Raw genomic sequence first — 7,116 nt, forward strand, 5'->3', positions numbered from 1 at the left:
ATTATCAGTTGTTTGGAACAAAATGCAGGAGTGAAATTCTGCTTTGATTAAGATCAGAGGCCATTATTCTTAATGAATTTTTTTTTTCTTTTTTTTTTTTTTTTTTTCCTTTTCTACAGTGCCACACAGATATACACAGATCTGTCTCAATATCCTGTTTTAGGAGTCAGTATCTTCAAGTTGACCACAGTTTTGTTCACTTCTTTTTGTTCCTTTCAATGGCTTGTTTAAACTTCTCTCTTTATATATCTTTTTTTACCATTACGGTTGTTTTTTTTTGTTTGTTTGTTTGTTTGTTTGTTTGTTTTAATTTAACTTCATCAAGATTTCCAGTGAGGGGGGATAACTAGGCTGTGATTCTAATTTCTCTTCATATCCACCCTCTACTCTACTCAGGAGTTTTCTACTCCTGAAAAATTTCTTTTTCACTCTGTAAAGTAGTCATTCATCTACTCTACTTACTGACCACTGACTCAACATATGCTTTATAATTTGCTTAATCACTGTCCAGTTTACTCTATATTGTGGTTTTCTTAGCACATTCCTGTTGTGGGGATTTTCCAGCTTCTCATTCTATTCATCCTGACCAGCAACATTTAAACCAACATTGTTATTTACAGTTTTCACTGAGGTATTTTGATTATTTTCATTGAATCATAGAACCTTCTGTTTATGACCATTCAACCAATTTTTTAACCACTGAACAGTCCACCCGTCAGATCCCTCCCCCCCCCCCCCCCCCCCCCCTTTTTCTTTTTCAATTTAGAGATGATGATGTGGTGCAGGATTATGTCAAAGGCCTTGCACAAGTTCATGTAGATTATATCATTTGCTCTTGCTTTGACCACAGATGCAGTCATTCCATAATGGAAGGCCACCAGGGTTCTTCAGTGCTTATCTGATCTTTATATAATTAAGTTTTACTGTGTTCTTTTTTCCCTCTCGTTGTAACCTATAATTCTTCTTGTGCCAAGCAATTCTGAAACTATTTTCTTCTCATGAGAATTTCTATCTGTCTAAATCTTTTCTTCTTCTTCTTCTTTTTTTTTTATTTTTATTTTTATTTTTTTTTTTTAGTTCTTTTTTCTTTTCCTATTCCATTTCACAGCGTAATGTAGGCATAGCATCACTGAAAATTCTGATGGAAAGGGAGCCAGCTCAGAATGTATCTAGTCCAACCACCAGCTCTAAGAAGATATGAGGGCACGTGAAGTTGTCCAGGGCTTTACTGTGGTCTTGAAAAGAAAGAATGTAGGCAAAACAGCTTCCTAATAAACAATCACTTCCACTACCAATATGCCCTAATGGTGGAAGTTTTTCTTTATACCTAGTCTAAATTTTTCCTGTTTCAATGGACACCCATCATCTCATCTTCCCATCATGCATTGCTATGTAGAGTTTGGCTTCATCTTCTCAGTCACACTTCTGTCTTCTTGTAGATAGTCCTTCCTTATCCCCTCAGTAGGATCTTGTTCTTTTTTTTGACCACTGAACATAAACCTTTGTGTTATTTAGTTTTTGATCATCACAATACATGATTTTCTACAGCTTTAACCTGGGCTGCAGTCACATTGTGTCTATCCCAAATCTGGTTAAAAAGATCCACATTTTTATACCTTCATCTTTAGCTTTGAAAATGTTCTCTCAACGGGGAAAGTTACAAAAATGCAATTTGAAACTTTTTCTATGAATAAAATTATTCCTTGAACTTCCTTAGGCCAGCTTTCTCAAATACATCTAAAGAACAAAATATCTAAGGAAACCTAAAGCAGTCTATAAAATTCATCTATTCTGATGGCCAAGATAAAAGTTTGCCTTTCTTAGCATGTACTGTGACTTTCTTAGAATGTACTGTGTCTGTCCCTGCCCTAAGAATCATGGACCCAGTGTTAGCAGAGTGGCTTGTATACACAGTGAAAGTACAACACATTAACAAGTTTAAGCCTTCTCATCCATCGGCTATTCACAATTATATTGAGTGAACCACAGAAGATTCATCAAGGATATCCAGGCAGACTATTTTATTCCGTATGTGCAGTTTTAAAATCTTGACATGAGATGATGACTGGTCTTTCTCTTGCTTTGTGTGTAAAAACAACAGTATCACAATTTAGAATCTAATCCTAAAGAGAAGGTGTAGCAGATAGGCTGGTTATGTATTGCTGTTGTTGAAAAGCTTCACACACAAAGAGAGGATGTTATCATCATAGAATCATAGAATACTGTGGGTTGGAATGATCCTCTATTTTCAAGCCCCCTGACACAGGCAGGGTTGCCACACATTGGATCAGGCTGCCCAGGGCCCAGTCCAACTTGGCCTTGAACACTGTATGGATGAGATATCTACAGCCTCCCTGGGCAACCCGTTCCAGCTATTTACCACCCTCTCAGTGAAAAACTTCCAAACAACTCCACAGATTCTTGATCAGCATGCCATAAAAGAGCTACTAAAAGCATTAGTAAGCTGATCAAACTGCAGGAGAGCTCCTTAAAGCACAATTTGTCCCTCTCGCTGAGACTGATTAGCTGTTTCATTAATTTTAGACCCTTGCTGTGCTTTCACTCTGTGTACATTTATGTTAAAATTAACTTAAACCAAATCAGTTATTTACCTTCCAAAGGTCACCCAGTAGGTGGCACTCCCCATCTGATTTAACTAAACCACAAGTCAAGAAAGAAGAACCCATGGCAGACTCAGGACCCTGTAGCCAGGTAGATTCTTTTCTGTCTCTTCTTTCCTACACAGCACAACATCATGGAATCTTTCATGCCTTTTCTGTTATCCCACTTTCCAGATTTCACATTCCACTCTAGCAGCTCAAAACGTGGTTTCTTCCCCATTTCATGGCCTCCTGTGTAGACTTGGAAAAGGCTGAAAAGTGAGGCTGGTGCCAAGGAAATTGGAAACAGCAGTGACCAGAACACTGTCAGAAAAATTAGATGAAGTGACTTGAGAGTCTGTAAAATGCTTATCTGAAGAAAATGAAGATAAGCTTGGTATTTCACAGAATCACAGAACTGTATATGTTGGAAGGGACCTCTGGAGATCATCTAGTCAACCCTCTGCTAAGGCAGGTTCCCTGCAGTATGTTGAACAGGAAAGTGTCTAGGTGGATTCTGAATATCTCCAAAGAGACTCCACATCTTCTCCATGCTCTGTCAACTTCAAAGTAAATAAGTTTTTTCCTAATGTTCATATGAAACTTTCTCTGTTCCTGTCTGTGCCCATTGCCTCTTGTTCTGTTGGTAGACTCCACTGAAAAGAGCCCTGCTCTTTGTCTCCCACCTGTTAGGCAATTGTAAGTACTGGTAAGATTTCCTATCAGTGTTTTCCAGGCTGAACAGTCCCAGGGCTCTCAGCTTTTTCTTGTGTGGGAGATGCTCCAGGTCCCTTGCCATCTTTTTGGCATCCCACTGAATTGTCTCTGTGAGATTCTTGATCTGAGGAACCCAAAACTGGACATAGTACTCCAGATGTGGCCTCTCCAGGGCAGAATCTCCTGCCTTGATCTGTTGGCCATGCTCTTTTAATGAACCCCACCATACCATTGGCATTCATTGCCTCAGGAGCACATTGTTGGTTCATAGATATCTTGTCCACCAGAACACTCAACTCCTTCTCTGAGAGCTCCTTTAATTCTATGATAACATGTACTGTTGCATGCAGTTATTCCTCCACATGTGTAGGACTCTACACTTGCCTTTGTCAAACCTTGCAAGGTTTCTCTTCACCCAACTTTCCAGGCTGTCCAGGTCTCCCTTAGTGGCAGCACAGCCTTCTGGTGTGTGAGTCACTCTTCCCAGATTGTAACAGCAGCAAATCTGCTGAGGATGCGTTCTATTTCTTCATTCAGATCAGTGATGTTGAACAAGATTGAACTTAGTACCCCTGGTGAATGCCACAAGTTACAGGCCTCCAAAATTTCCTAAGCTTATCTATGTGGGTAACGTCAGGGGAGACAGTGAATGCAGAAAAGCTGACATGCACTCACATCTGTACCAAGTTACATAATTTACATTTCACTCTTCTGTAGGCTTTGGTGACCTTTTCGATATTTCACTTTTCACATTATTAGCATATTTATTCTGGTGAAAGAGTTTGAAAGGTTAAAAAGTTTGAAATCACGGATAAACTGCTATCTCCATTTACTCAACTGATTAAAAAGGTTCAGTGTGACACAAATTAAAACTATAATTAATGGAAAATATGAGACAAAGTATCGATTACGAAACAAAATGTCAAATGTGTAGGAAAGTTGACTCTGAGGTAACTCTTCTTTAGCCTCAGAGTTCTCTGTTTTTTAGTGATTTTTATCTTTCAGCCTTTCATTTTTCACATTGAGGAGCACCTCTAGTATCTTTGGAATTCTTCCCTTTACCACATCTCAAATAGCTGTGTACTTCTCAGATTCCCAAATAAATGGTTGTGGTGAAAGAATACAACAAAAAGTTGTCTCCCATGTGGGAACAGGAAATTCTGGAATTTGGGAAACAGACTGTATGGCAGTAGCTCACAGTATACAGCTATAATTTCTTTGTTGAGGCATGTTTGAATAAATAGAAAGGGATGCTTCAGTACAAGCTCTAATTTCTTTGCTACAAAATCCATCACAATAAACTCATATTCAGCTCCCATGCACAAGTTGTCAGAAGCTTCCTCTGCTCTTTCTTTGCTTACTCTTACTGTCCTACTTCCTTCTACACAGTCATTTGCAAATGAATTCACTTTTGGACAACTCATACAGGAGTTTTCAGTTTAAGCTAGACTTTATGATATTTATCTTCTACACCAGAATACATTAGAGGAAATTCTCTCTGTTATACTGACGTGTATATTCCTTGCAGCTTAAGTAGAGCTACCATTCTAGTTTCCTAGGAGGTATTTCAGAATGAAAGGGAATCATTTGTCATTTCTGTGTACATACTTTCAACTCTCTATAGACTAATCATGCAGCTAAATACTCGTATTGTGATAGGTCACTCTAACACTGTTTTTTATTCTGTGTATTGCAAGAGACATGCTTCTTCAACTGGTGCTTCTAGGACATGAAATTGCATGTCCTTTCTCACAGTCACAAAAGAAAAGAAGAAAAGGAAAAAACAAGAAAAAAAAGTGCAATCTGTAGCTATGATTTGGGGATAAATTACAGCATATTTTTCACTAGTTGAATTGAACTAGTGAACTACATATATTATATGTATACATATGTCATGTGTGTATGTGTGTGTCCATGGCTCTACTCTTTCAGTTCCCCACGAATTATTAATTGATGCTAAATCAAAATGAGAAAATACTGCCACAAATCCCCGATTCCATTTCTATCCTAGGTAATATTCCAAGAAACAGAAAGCCACTGATGTTATTTCCATTACAGTCACCTCTGTCAAACTCAAGCCCTCAAAAAAAAAAAAAAAAAAAAAAAAAAAAAAAGCCATAGCTCATTTTATCAGAATTACAAAATCACACATTTTTAATCTGCCTGTTTTTTATTAAACCTTTATGGTTCAGAGGATTTTTTGGTTGGTTGATCGTTGCTGCTTTTTAAAGCTTTTCACAATAAATATGAACTGGATGCACTGGATATGTGTACTTTTCTATAATCATGTTGTATGTGAAAGTATGTGCATGGTTCTTACTTTTCCATATATATGTTTTAATTCCAGAGAAAAATCACTCCCAGTAGCACACACCCTAACTGTCTGTTTTCCATAGCCTGTCTGGCAGAACATACTTCGTTCTGTTGGGGCTGTGATAGCAGGAAGCTATGCTAACTCTTTCATGTCTACATGTATATTCTCAATCTCCCATTTGCAATGGCCTACACTGCATTTTAGATCCTTCATGATAATCTGATTGAGCAGGTTTGTCATGACATTTAAGAGTAACCTATTTTTTTAGTTATCATTTACTAAATTTCAAGTTAATGTCTCATCTCAGTTTATGCGTAGTGTCTTTTAAAGACAGGAACTAACAAGACTGTAATTATAGCTTGCATAAGTTCATTATTTTTTCCCAGCAAAAGCAAATATGCAGCTTGCATGTGCAATTCTACATTAAGAATCATAAAAACTTATTCAGCATTTGACTGCATTATCATTTTTAATTTTTTTTTCTTATAAACTGTAAGACAGAAAAATTTTGTTATCTCTACTTGACAGGCCTAAGAATGGAAGAGAGGAGATTCTAAGGCCTGACATCAAAAAAGTTTTAGTCACTTTCTTCAAAATAATTACATGCATGTGTGTGTGTGTATATATATATACATATACATGGCTTGTTCAAGGTCCTATGGGAAATCTGGAGAAAAATAAGGTCTCAGATTCCAGGCTGGTGCACAATACCCTTTGCACATTGCATAGTAGCCTGCAATAGTATATTACTGAAATCCCCATAGGGAAAAGGGGGATATTTTATTATTGTTTTTTTTTTAATTGAAAGTATACAGTATTTTGTCAGACTGTATTACAAGTCAGTTTGCCTACAAGCGCACTAGAATATTTCACTCCTTGTGCTGGTCCTCCCTCAGAATTATATGAGTGCTTTTCATTCTGCCAAATAAATGCATTCTACAGGGTGCAATCACTGTTCCAAAGTTCCTTTTTTGTAGGCTGTCACCCATATACTTGAGTTGCAGGTCTTTCTCCGAATAAACTGAGCTCTCTATCTGCATTTTTCCTACTCCCTTTCATAGATTTTGGCATGTCACTTGATTAAAGATCATTTTTTCAAAGCACACCCATCTCAGAGCTTCCTAAGATCTTAGGCCTCACTATTTTTCAGGTGAATGTGTTTGAGTCTGTTCCTAACAAAGAAAACGAGACTTTCTTTTATTATTATTATTTTTTTTTCATCCCCAAAATTAAATTGAACACAGGAGACAACAGGCAACACAAACGTTGACTTCAAGGTTTTACAGCTGTGAATGCTTAGAGGTAAAACTACATTGAAAGAATAGTTGCAATAACCGTATATAATAAGGTTATATTATTTTAGAGAGTACAGATGATCAAAATAAAAATTAAGCATATAAATCCTATGCATTTCACTGTTTCTTTCATGAGATGCTGATATCCTTATTTAAGGCAAAAAATCTAATGTTAAAAAAGCCTGTAGTC

Source organism: Coturnix japonica, chromosome 2, assembly GCF_054131305.1.
Source record: "Coturnix japonica strain WE chromosome 2, WE-NBRP24, whole genome shotgun sequence".
NCBI lineage: Eukaryota > Metazoa > Chordata > Aves > Galliformes > Phasianidae > Coturnix > Coturnix japonica.